This window comes from Felis catus, chromosome B1 (assembly GCF_018350175.1).
Source record: "Felis catus isolate Fca126 chromosome B1, F.catus_Fca126_mat1.0, whole genome shotgun sequence".
NCBI classification, from domain to species: Eukaryota; Metazoa; Chordata; class Mammalia; order Carnivora; family Felidae; genus Felis; species Felis catus.
In genome coordinates this window covers 78652078-78664258 of record NC_058371.1, presented here as the reverse complement: position 1 = coordinate 78664258, position 12181 = coordinate 78652078, and the positions used below count along the sequence as shown (strand labels likewise).

Sequence of the window (12181 nt, the reverse complement as noted above, 5' to 3'; positions counted from 1 at the left end):
TGAGTATTCAAGACTGCTTTTGCCTTCTTTTATGACATGGAACCTTCTATGATATGGACGCTAATATCAAAGCAAATGGTGGAAGAAGGATTCGTATTGTATAGAAACATTTTTAGAGAAATGAAAAAATAAAATGTCTGACATTTATATACTTCTATAAAATTACATTGAATGTGTCTGCCTCTCTTTCCTGCCTTCCACTGCCTCCACTCCTCCACCTCTTCCACCCCTAAGATAGCAAGCAGGATCAATCCCTCTTCTTCCTCCTTCACAGTGTACTCCACATGAAAACAATGAGGATGACGACCTTTATGATGATCCACTTCCTTTTAATGAATAGTTAATAAATCACTATCGCTTCTCGGCCTTTTGGCTAAGATCAAGGGTAGTATCTGTTCTTATCAGTAAATAAATCACCATGCCATACAGTTAATAAACTTAAGTGTTGTGTGTGTGTGTCTTCATATGAAAATCTAATGACTGTTCGTCAAGGGCTGTATTAGACATTTTTGGGTCATTATTGTCATAATTGCCTCAGTCTTCATCCTGTAGAACTTTGCGCAAGACTTGTATGGAAGTGGATAGTCTATCCTTGCACACATATAAAGTGAGTGATATTTAATGTAAAATTAAGAATGTGTTAGTGTTCTTACTGTTGTATAACTTTGCTTTCAAAGAATTACATTACCATACAGTATGAATGTCTCATAATTGGAGAAACTGCATATCACCCTATCATCACAGGTAAGCGGTTTCTCTTGAAAAATGTAACAAGTTTTCTAATATTGTATTATAAAAATAATTGCAATACCAAATATCATAAAAATTTTATAATGGTTCATTCATTAGTGTATAGGCTAGACTACAATAAAGCAATCACATTGCTGTTTCTTCATTATCAATGCATGAATCATTATACCTATAAACAAATATGAATTTTTTACATCGTCTTTTCATTTTTTTTTTTAATTTTTTTTTTTGCAACGTTTATTTATTTTTGGGACAGAGAGAGACAGAGCATGAACGGGGGAGGGGCAGAGAGAGAGGGAGACACAGAATCGGAAACAGGCTCCAGGCTCTGAGCCATCAGCCCAGAGCCCGACGTGGGGCTCGAACTCACGGACCGCGAGATCGTGACCTGGCTGAAGTCGGACGCTTAACCAACTGCGCCATCCAGGCGCCCCCGTCTTTTCATTTTTGATGTCTAGTGTTAGCAATATATTTAACATCTACAGTATTTTTTTGTGTCTAATTGAATTGTGTCAATATTGAAATAGGTGCTGACAGACAATTCATCTTATAAAGAGGTGACATAAACTAAATGCATCGATAAATACCGTAAATGTATTTTATTTTCCTTATGATTTTCTTAATAACTTTTTTCTCTAGCTTACTATATCGTAAGAATCCAATATATATAATACATATAACATATAAAACATGCGTTAATCAAATTTATATTATTGGTAAGGCTTCCAGTAAAACAGTAGGTTGGTAGTAGTTAAGTTTTTGGGGAATCAAAGTCATGTGGATTTTTAGGGGGGTGACACCCCGATCCTTGCATTGTTCAAAGATCAAATGTATATTTTCTGGTTAGTAGTATCAAAGAAAAAATAAACACACATTATATATACATATGTATTTTTTCTATTATATTATAGGAATATATATTTTTCTAATATATATATTTTTTCTAATATTTTCTATATTATATATATTATATATTTATATGTTTTTCTAATATTTCTTTATTACATATATTATATATATTTTTCTAATATTTTCTATATTATATATATTATATATTTATAATATATATATAATATATATTTTCTATTATTTAGTGCCAAATTAAGTGATAAACTATGGTAGAGAGCACGAGTTAACTAGCTTCAAGTCAGGACAATGAAAGTAAACTGTTGTCCTTGAAAAGAAAAGCTAAACTGTTTCTAATCCCTCATAGTTAGGGAAATTTTGTTACATAAATAAATGCCAGAAGCTGTGCTGATCTGCTCCAGTAAAGAGATTATATTGTACATAGTAACTGTAACCTTGTTAAGTTTTCAGAGGTTCACCTTCATTTGCCATGATCCATTGGGTTTATGAAGGCCTTGATGAATTGATTGAGATATGATGTACCACCACTGTATCCTTCAGTTCTTTGATGATGGTGGATATCTCTGTGATTCTTTATGAGATCTGGCATTTCTTCTGATTTTTTTACTTTGATTACTTCTGATTATTTACCCTGGCTAGGATGCAAATTTTTGGAACTTCCTTCCATAATATCTCTTGCCCCAACTAATGTGAGCTGCTGCATATATGTGCATCAATTATACATTTAGAACCTGAGGAAATTACCAAAGAGTAGGCTCAAGGACTTATTGCACCCACTATCAGATGATCCTGAGCTATAATTGCATTGATTACCTGGCTTCCATAAGCTCTCATTCAAACTAGAGGACTATGATCGTATTTTACATCTCCACAGAAAATATGGGTATTACTTGTTCCCTAGTAGTCCTTTTCCTGGCATATGACTTCAGGTTTCTTTAGAGCAAGAAAGAAGGTATATTTACTATATATACCTGTGGCAACATTGTAGGGTCAATCTTCAGAGGGATCTGTCCTCCATTTATTTAATTATTTATTTATTTATTTAAATATGAAATTTATTGTCAAATTGGTTTCCATACAACACCCAGTGCTCATCCCAACAGGTGCCCTCTGCAATCCCCATCACCTACTCTCCCCTCCCTCCCACCCCCCATCAACTCTCAGTTTGTTCTCAGCTTTTTAAGAGTCTCTTATGGTTTTGTTCCCTTCCTCTCTAACTTTCTTTTTTTTTCCTCCTTCCCTCCCCCATGGTCTTCTGTTAAGTTTCTCAGGATCCACATAAGAGTGAAAACATGTGGTATCTGTCTTTCTCTGTATGACTTATTTCACTTAGTATAACACTTAGTATAACACTCTCCAGTTCCCTCCATGTTGCTACAAAAGGCCATATTTCATTCTTTCTCATTGCCACATAGTATTCCATTGTGTTTGTAAACCATAATTTCTTTATCCATTCATCAGTTGATGGACATTTAGGCTCTTTCCATAATTTGGCTATTGTGGAGAGTGCTGCTATAAACATTGGGGTACAAGTGCCCCTATGCATCAGCACTCCTGTATCCCTTGGGTAAATTCCTAGCAGTGCTATTGCTGGGTCATAGGGTAGACCTATTTTTAATTTTTTGAGGAACTTCTACACTGTTTTCCAGAGTTGTTGCACCAGTTTGCATTCCCACCAGCAGTGCAAGAGGGTTCCCGTTTCTCCACATCCTCACCAGCGTCTATAATCTCCTGATTTGTTCATTTTAGCCACTCTGACTGATGTGAGGTGGTATTTCAGTGTGGTTTGGATTTGTATTTCCCTGATGAGGAGAGATGTTGAGCATCTTTTCAAGTGCCTGTTGGCCATCTGGATGTCTTCTTTGGAGAAGTGTCTATTCATGTCTTCTGCCCATTTCTTCACTGGATTATTTGTTTTTGGGGTGTGGAGTTTGGTGAGTTCTTTATAGATTTTGGATACTAGCAATTTGTCTGATAGTGTCATTTGCAAATATATTTTCCCATTCTGTTGGTTACCTTTTAGTTTTGTTGATTGTTTCCTTTGCAGTGCAGAATCTTTTTATCTTGGTGATGTTCCAATAATTCATTTTTGCTTTTAATTCCCTTGCTTTTGGGGATGTGTCAAGTAGGAAATTGTTGCGGCTGAGGTCAGAGAGGGTTTTTCCTGCTTTCTCCTCTAGGGTTTTGATGGTTTCCTGTCTCACATTCAGGTCCTTTACCCATTTTGAGTTTGTTTTTGTGAATGGTGTAAGAAAATGGTCTAGTTTCATTCCTCTGCATGTTGCTGTCCAGTTATCCCAGAACCATTTGTTAAAGAGACTGTCTTTTTTCCATTGGATATTCTTTCCTGCTTTGTTAAAGATTAGTTGGCCGTACTTTTGTGGGTCTAGTTCTGGGGTTTCGATTCTATTCCATTGGTCTATGTGTCTGTTTTTGTGCCAATGCCATGCTGTCTTGATGATTACAACTTTGTAGTAGAGGCTAAAGTCTGGGATTGTGATGCCTCTGGCTTTAGTCTTTTTCTTCAATATTCCTTTGGCTATTTGGGGTCTTTTGTGGTTCCATACAAATTTTAAGATTGCTTGTTCTAGCTTTGAATGCTGGTGCAATTTTGATTGGTATTGCACTGAATGTGTAGATAGCTCTGGGTAGTATTGGCATTTTAACAATATTTATTCTTCCAATCCATGAGCACGGAATGTTTTTCCATTTCTTTATATCTTCTTCAATTTCCTTCATGAGCTTTCTATAGTTTTCAGCATTCAGATCGTTTACGTCTTTGGTTAGGTTTATTCCTAGGTATTGTATGCTTCTTGGTGCAATTGTGAATGGGATCAGTTTCTTTATTTGTCTTTCTGTTGCTTCATTATTAGTGTATAAGAATGCAACTGATTTCTGCTTTTTTTTGTTGTTTTGTTTCAAAATTAAAAATGTTTGTATTCAAAGGACACCATCATCCTAGAGAATGTGAGAAAATATTTGCAAATGATAGGTGTGATAAGGTACATGGATCTAGAATACACAAAGAACACTTTCAACTTAGCAATAGAAAGACAACCCAAATGAAAAACAGGTAAAAGGATTAAAATCCACTTCTTTAAAGAAGATATACAGATGGCCAATAAGCACATAGAGAGGATATTAGAGAAATGCAAATCAAAATGCCAATGAGCTGCCACTTCATACTCAGGATAGAAATAAAAGAATAGATAATAGCTAGTGTTGGCAAGGGCATGGAGAAGTTGGAACCTTCATACGCTGCTTGTGGGAGTAAAAAATGATACAACCAATTCGGAAAACAATTTAGCAATCCAATCTGGAGTTAACACAGGACCCAGCAAACTACTTGTAAGCATATATCCAAAGGAAAAGACATAGGTTCACATAAGTTCTTGTATACAAACATTCATAGTAACATTAATCATAATAGCCAGAAAGTAGAAGTAACCCAAATATCCTTCAACTGATGGATGGACAAAACGTAGTGCATCCATACAAGTTGGAGTGTCATTTGACAATAAGAGAATGAAGTACTTCTGTAGGTTGCAATATGGATGAGCTTTGAAAACATGAAGTAAAGGAAGCCAGTCACAAAAGATCACATATCCTATAATTACATTTACATAAAATTTACAGACTAGGCAACCCTAGAGAGAACATAGATTCATGGTTACCTCGGGGATGCTCACATGACATTTACTGATTTTGTATCCTGTGACTTTGCTGAATTCATGTATCAGTTCTAGCAGACTTTTGGTGGAGTCTGTTGGGTTTTCCATGTATAATATCATGTCATCTGCAAAAAGTGAAAGCTTGGCTTCATCTTAACCAATTTTGATGCCTTTGATTTCATTTTGTTGTCTGATTGCTGATGCAAGAACTTCCAACATTATGTTAAACAACAGCAGTGAGAGTGGACATCCCTGTCGTGTTCCTGATCTCAGGGGGAAAGCTCTTAGTTTTTCCCCACTGAGGATGATATTAGCTGTGGGCTTTACATAAATGGCTTCTATGATGTTTAAGTATGTTCCTTCTCTCCCGACTTTCTCGAGGGTTTTTATTAAGAAAGAATGCTGAATTTTGTCAAATGCTTTTTCTGCATCAATTGACAGGACCATATGGTTCTTATCTTTTCTTTTATTAATGTCATGTATCACATTGATTTGCGAATACTGAAGCAGCCCTGCAGCCCAGGAATGAATCCCACTTGATCATGGTGAATAGTTCTTTTTATATGCTGTTGAATTCGATTTGATAGTATCTTGTTGAGAATTTTTGAATCTATATTCATCAGGGATATTGGCCTGTAGTTCTCTTTTTTTGCTGGGTCTCTGGTTTAGGAATCAAAATAATGCTGGCTTCGTAGAATTAGTCTGGAAGTTTTCCTTCCCTTTCTATTTTTTGGAACAGCTTGAGAAGGATAGGTATTATCTCTACTTTAATTGTCTGGTAGAATTCCCTAGGGAAGCCATCTGGTCCTGGACTCTTATTTGTTGGGAGATTTTTGATAACTGATTCAATTTCTTCACTGGTTATGGGTCTGTTCAAGTTTTCTATTTCCTCCTGATTGAGTTTTGGAAGTGTGTGGGTGTTTAGGAATTTGTCCATTTCTTCCAGATTGTCCAGTTTGTTGGCATATAATTTTTTATAGTATTCCCTGATAATTGCTTGTATTTCTGAGGGATTGGTTGTAATAATCCCATTTTCATTCAGTATTTCATATATTCAGGTCATCTCCCTTTTCTTTTTGAGAAGCCTGGCTAGAGGTTTATCAATTTTGCTTATTTTTTCAAAAAACCAACTCTTGGTTTCATTGATCTGCTCTACAGTTTTTTTAGATTCTATATTGTTTATTTCTGCTCTGATCTTTATTATTTCTCTTCTTCTGCTGGGTTTGGGGTGTCTTTGCTATTGTGCTTCTATTTCCTTTAGGTGTGCTATTAGATTTTGTATTTGGGGTTTTTCTTGTTTCTTGAGATAGACTTGGATTGCAATGTATTTTCCTCTCAGGACTGCCTTCACTGCATCCCAAAGCATTTGGATTGTTGTATTTTCATTTTCATTCGTTTCCATATATTTTTTAATTTCTTCTCTAATTGCCTGGTTGGCCCATTCATTCTTTAGTAGGGTGTTCTTTAACCTCCATGCTTTTGGAGGTTTTCCAGACTTTTTCCTGTGGTTGATTTCAAGCTTCATCGCATTGTGGTCTGAAAGTATGCATGGTATGATCTCAATTCTTGTATACTTATGAAGGGCTGTTTTGTGACCCAGTATGTGATCTGTCTTGGAGAATGTTCCATGTGCATTCGAGAAAAAAGTATATTCTGTTGCTTTGGGATGCAGAGTTCTAAATATATTTGTCAAGTCCATCTGATCCTCTGTATCATTCAGGGCCCTTGTTTCTTTATTGATCCTGTGTCTAGATGATCTATCCATTGTTGTAAGTGGGGTATTAAAGTCCCCTGCAATTACCACATTCTTATCAATGAGGTTGCTTATGTTTGTGAGTAATTGTTTTATATATTTTGGGGCTCCCATATCCGGTGCATAGACATTTATAATTGTTAGCTCTTCCTGATGGATAGACACTGTAATTATTATGTAATGCCCTTCTTCATCTCTTGTTACAGCCTTTAATTTAAAGTATAGTTTATCTGATATAAATATCGCTACTCCAGGTTTTTTGACTTCGAGTAGCATGATAGATAGTTCTCCATCCCCTTACTTTCAATCTGAAGGTGTCCTCAGGTCTAAAATGAGTCTCTTGTAGACAGCAAATAGATGGGTCTGGTTTTTAATCCATTCTGATACCCTATGTCCTTTGGTTAGAGCATTTAGTCCATTTACATTCAGTGTTATATTTGAAAGATATGGGTTTAGAGTCATTGTGATGTCTGTAGGTTTCATGCTTGTACTGATGTCTCTAGTACTTTTTGGTCCTTGCAACATTTCACTCACAGAATCCCCCTTAGGATCTCTTGTAGGGCTGGTTTAGTGGTGATGAATTCCTTCAGTTTTTGTTTGTTTGGGAAAACCTTTGTCTCTTCTTCTATTCTAAATGACAGACTTGCTGGATAAAGGTTCTCGGCTGCATATTTTTTCTGTTCATTGTATTGAAGATTTCCTGCCATTCCTTTCTGGCCTGCCAAGTTTCAGTAGATAGGTCTGCCACTCGTCTTATGGGTCTCCCTTTGTAAGTTAGAGCCCGATTATCCCTAGCTGCTTTCAGAATTTTCTCTTTATCCTTGTATTTTGCCAGTTTCACTATGATATGTCATGCAGAAGATCGATTCAAATAACGTCTGAAGGGAGTTCTCTGTACCTCTTGGATTTCAATGCTTTTTCCCTTCCCCCGATCAGGGAAGTTCTCAGCTATGATTTGTTGAAGTACACTTTATGCCCCTTTCTCTCTCTTCTTCTTCTTCTGGAATCCCTATGATACGGATATTGTTCCGTTTGATTGCATCACTTAGTTCTCTAATTCTCCCTTCATACTCCTGGATTTTTTCTCTCTCTTTTTCTCAGCTTCCTCTTTTTCCATAATTTTATCTTCTAATTCACCTATTCTCTCCTCTGCCTCTTTAATCCATGCTATGGCTGCCTCCATTTTATTTTCACCTCATTTATAGCATTTTTTAATTCATGATGACTGTTTTTTAGTCCCTTGAGCTCTGTAACAATAGATTCTCTGCTTTCCTCTATGCTTTTTTCAAGCCCAGTGATTAATTTTATGACTATTATCCTAAATTCTTGTTCCGTCATATTGTTTAAATCGTTTTTGATCAATTCGTTAGCTAATGAATTCATTAGCTGAGAATTTGACAGCTGACGAATTTCTTTTGTGGAGATTTCTTCCATTTTGTCATTTTGGGTAGTCCCTGTGGTGGCTCCCAACTGCAGGGCACTTCCCCTGTGCAGTCTGGAGAAACTTGTGTTGGTGGGCAGGGCCACAGTCAGACCTGATGTCTGCCCCCAGCCCACCGTTGGGTGTACAGACTGGTATGTACCTTATCTTCCCCTTTTCCAGGGGCAGGACTCACTGTGGAGTGGTGTGGCCCCTGTCTGGGCTACTTGCACACTGCTAGGCTTGTGGTGCTTCTTTGATGGGATCTGGTGTATTAGCTGGGATGGATCTGCAAGTTTCACAGGGGCGGGAGGGGCAGCCTTAGCTTGCTCTGCCCTCAGTGGTCCCCTGTAGGAGGGGCCCTGCAGCACCAGGAGGGAGGCAGACCCGTTGGAGGGATAGATCCATAGAAGCACAGTGTTGGGTGTTTGAGCGGTGCAAGCAAGTTTGGTGACGGGAACTGGTTCCCTTTGGGATTTCGGCTGGGGGGAATGGGAGAGGGATATGGCACTTGCCAGCACCTTTGTTCCCCACCTAGCTGAGCTCTGTCTTCCAGGGCTCAGCAACTCTCCCTCCTGGTGTCCCCTCACCCTCCCTGCTCTCTGAGACAGAGCTGTTTACTTTTAACATTCCAGATATTAACAGGCTTTTGCCTTTCTGGAGTTCAGTTCAAAGGTAGACAGTCATCACTTTGCTTCTCAAGAATTTCAGCATCCCTTAACAATAAAACATTGATCTCTGAGGTTAACTCAGGATGGACAATTGACAAGAGCCCAGAAGTAGATACATATTGAGGAATTTGGTATAAAAGAGAAATAGATACATATTGGAGAATATGGTATAAATCAGCAGAGAGTCAATGGGGAAAGTATTTAATAAATGCGACTGTAAAGATGGGTTTGCCTTAAGGGGAAAATAATTATATCCTTAGATTATAACTTTACCTCATATTATACAAAAATAAATTCTAGGTGGATATTTCTTGAATGTGAAGAACAAAACTAAAAATATTTTGTTAAAAAATACAGGACAATAACTTTCATGATTTTTAAGGTAGAAAAAGACTTCTTAAACAAGAACACAAGAATACAAGAACAAAAGGCATCAACTGTAAGTGAAATATTGATAAATTTGACAACTTAACATATAAAACTATAATCCAAAAGACAATGGACAGATTTGGAGAAGGCATTTACAGTATTGTAGCACAAGATTCATATACAAAATATTCAAAGGCCATCTACCAATAGGTAAGAAAAAGCTAGTATGATATAAGTAATATGAATAATCAATTCATAGAAGAGGTTATTCAAACGACAAGTAATAATGAAAAGCAAAGCCACAACGAATTGCTATTTTACACCATCACACTTCCACAACTCTAAATATCTTGCAATCCCAAGTGTTGGAGAGGATGTGAAGTAACAACAGTTTTATACACTGCTATTGGTAAAATATTTAGTAAAGCTGAATATGTTCATATCCTACAATGTAGCAATTCCATTTTTAGGATGATTATAATTGGAATCACACAGAAAATGTTTTCTTCCGCAGCTTGTCATTATACTTAAAAGTCCTATAGATACATGCTTTTAGCTTAAGTTACTGTTTAAAAAAGGTCATGATTGAAATGCAGATAGCTTTCATTGGATGAAATTAACCAGTACATGGGTTATATTAAAGATTAGCTTTTCTCTCCTAGAGAAGAATACTAGGAAGGACACATTGGAAGGACAAATAGAAATGTCTTAAAAGTGAACGTTACTATTGAGAGGGCCTTCAAGAAAATGGCAATAGGTGCATTATCATCGTTTCTTCCTTGTCCAATTTTGATTTAACTGCATATTCTCAGTTAAATGTCTATTGAGGCTTATAGTCTTCTGAGTTTGGTGAAGACTGGTTTTGTGGGAACGTTAGTAGAGAATACCAATGATGGGATTCTCTCCTTCCTCCCCCCCCCCCCCGCCCCGCCAGTGAGCTCAGTGAGCACTTGGGAATCTGCATAAGGGCATTGAGATAAAGATCATAAAGTGAGCAACCCTGGGAAATAGCTTGATTTAAAATCATTGTGAATCAAGCAGGTTATAGGAAAAGGGTAATATTGGCTACATATCATGAATATGATTGGTCTCTCTGACCACCAATGGAGAAGTGGCTGAGCCCTGAGCTTGAGAGAATGAGGAAAAGGGAGGCTTCTTTCAGGTTTCTCAGCCAGGTTCTAGAGGCCAAGATAAGAGGCATTGGTTAACTCTATCATTTTTGGGAATGCTGCCTCTTAGTGGTACTTGAAAACTAGACCATGCACCCAGTGAATTAGAACTACTGGAATAGGCATGTGACAATATAAATAGAAAAATAATAAACATGCTTAAAGAAGTTAAAGTAAGGAACACATTTGAGTCCTGACTGGCAAAACTAGAATATGTTGTTGAATTCTCAGGGTATTCAGTGAAAATCCCAAAAGTTATGCCTTAATCTTAGAACAAATCTAGTTTCAGCAAAAAGACTACCTTAGGTTTGTCAATAAACTATAGTGAGACAGATCCAAGTGAAGAAGAAAGAAGACACAAATTACCAACATCTGGAATAAAAGAGGGAAAATTATTACAGATTCTACACACATTGAAAGAATAATAAGGAATTATTATGATGAACTTTAGTATAACCAAAATAGAAAAACTGAATTCCTTATGTCTATTAAAGAAATTTAATTTACTCTATAATTGAATTACACCCACTCCCCCCCCCCCCAGCCCTTCAAAAAAACTCAGGTATAAAAGATTTCAGTGGTAAATTTGACCATACCCTTAAGGAAGAAAGAATATCAAAACATTCTACAAAGTCTTTCAGATAACAGAGAGGAGGGAATACTTCCTTATTTGAGTCCATCATTATCTTGACACCAAAAGTAGATGACACATTATAAGAAAAAAAAAAGCTACAGATCAATCTTCCTCATGAACATAGATGTAAAAATACTTTAAAATATATTAACAAATAATGTCATGAATATAGAGAAGGATACTATATATCATCATCAAATGTGTTTATTCCCAGGAATAAAGTAAAATAAAAATGTTCTCAGGCAAAGAAAAGCTGAGAATATTTGTTGCCAGCACACATTAAGATATGTAAGTAAAGTCATTCAAGTTGAATAAAAATAGTCCCACATAGAAGCAAAGAAATGCAAAGCAGAATGAAGGGTACTAGAATGGTAAATGTGTAGATAGATATAAAAGAATATTGATTGTTTAAAAAAAGTACAATAGTGTCTTGTGGAGTGTTTAGCACATCAGAAATATAATAACAGCACAAAATTGTTGGAGGAGGTAACCTTTTAAATTTCTTCAATGTTCTTGAACTATTTGGGAAATTCTATAAGTATTAATTTAAGTTCAACTGTAATAAGTTAAGCATCTATAATAATCGCTAGAATAACCACTGAAGGAAAAAATACCAAATATTGTAACTATAATGCTAAAGAATTAGGTAAAGCAGAATTTTTAAAAGTACTTGATTAATCTAAAATAAAGCAGGGAAGGAGAAATAAAGGAGAGAAGAACAGATAGGATAAATGGAAGACAAATAACAAAATAGGAGACTTTAACAATACCAAAAATTACATGAATTGTAAATTGTCTAATAATTCTAATGAAAAGGCAAAGATTACTAGAATGTATTTGAGAAAAATAAGACTCAACTGTATTCTATTTGCAAGAG

The 12181-nt window shown here is 36.2% G+C and overlaps 1 pseudogene; it reads left to right on the top strand.

Annotated features, from left to right (window-relative positions):
- The first annotated feature begins 353 nt into the window (after nt 1-353).
- On the top strand, nt 354-510 carry LOC111560370 (annotated as a pseudogene).
- Nucleotides 511-12181: the final 11671 nt, after the last annotated feature.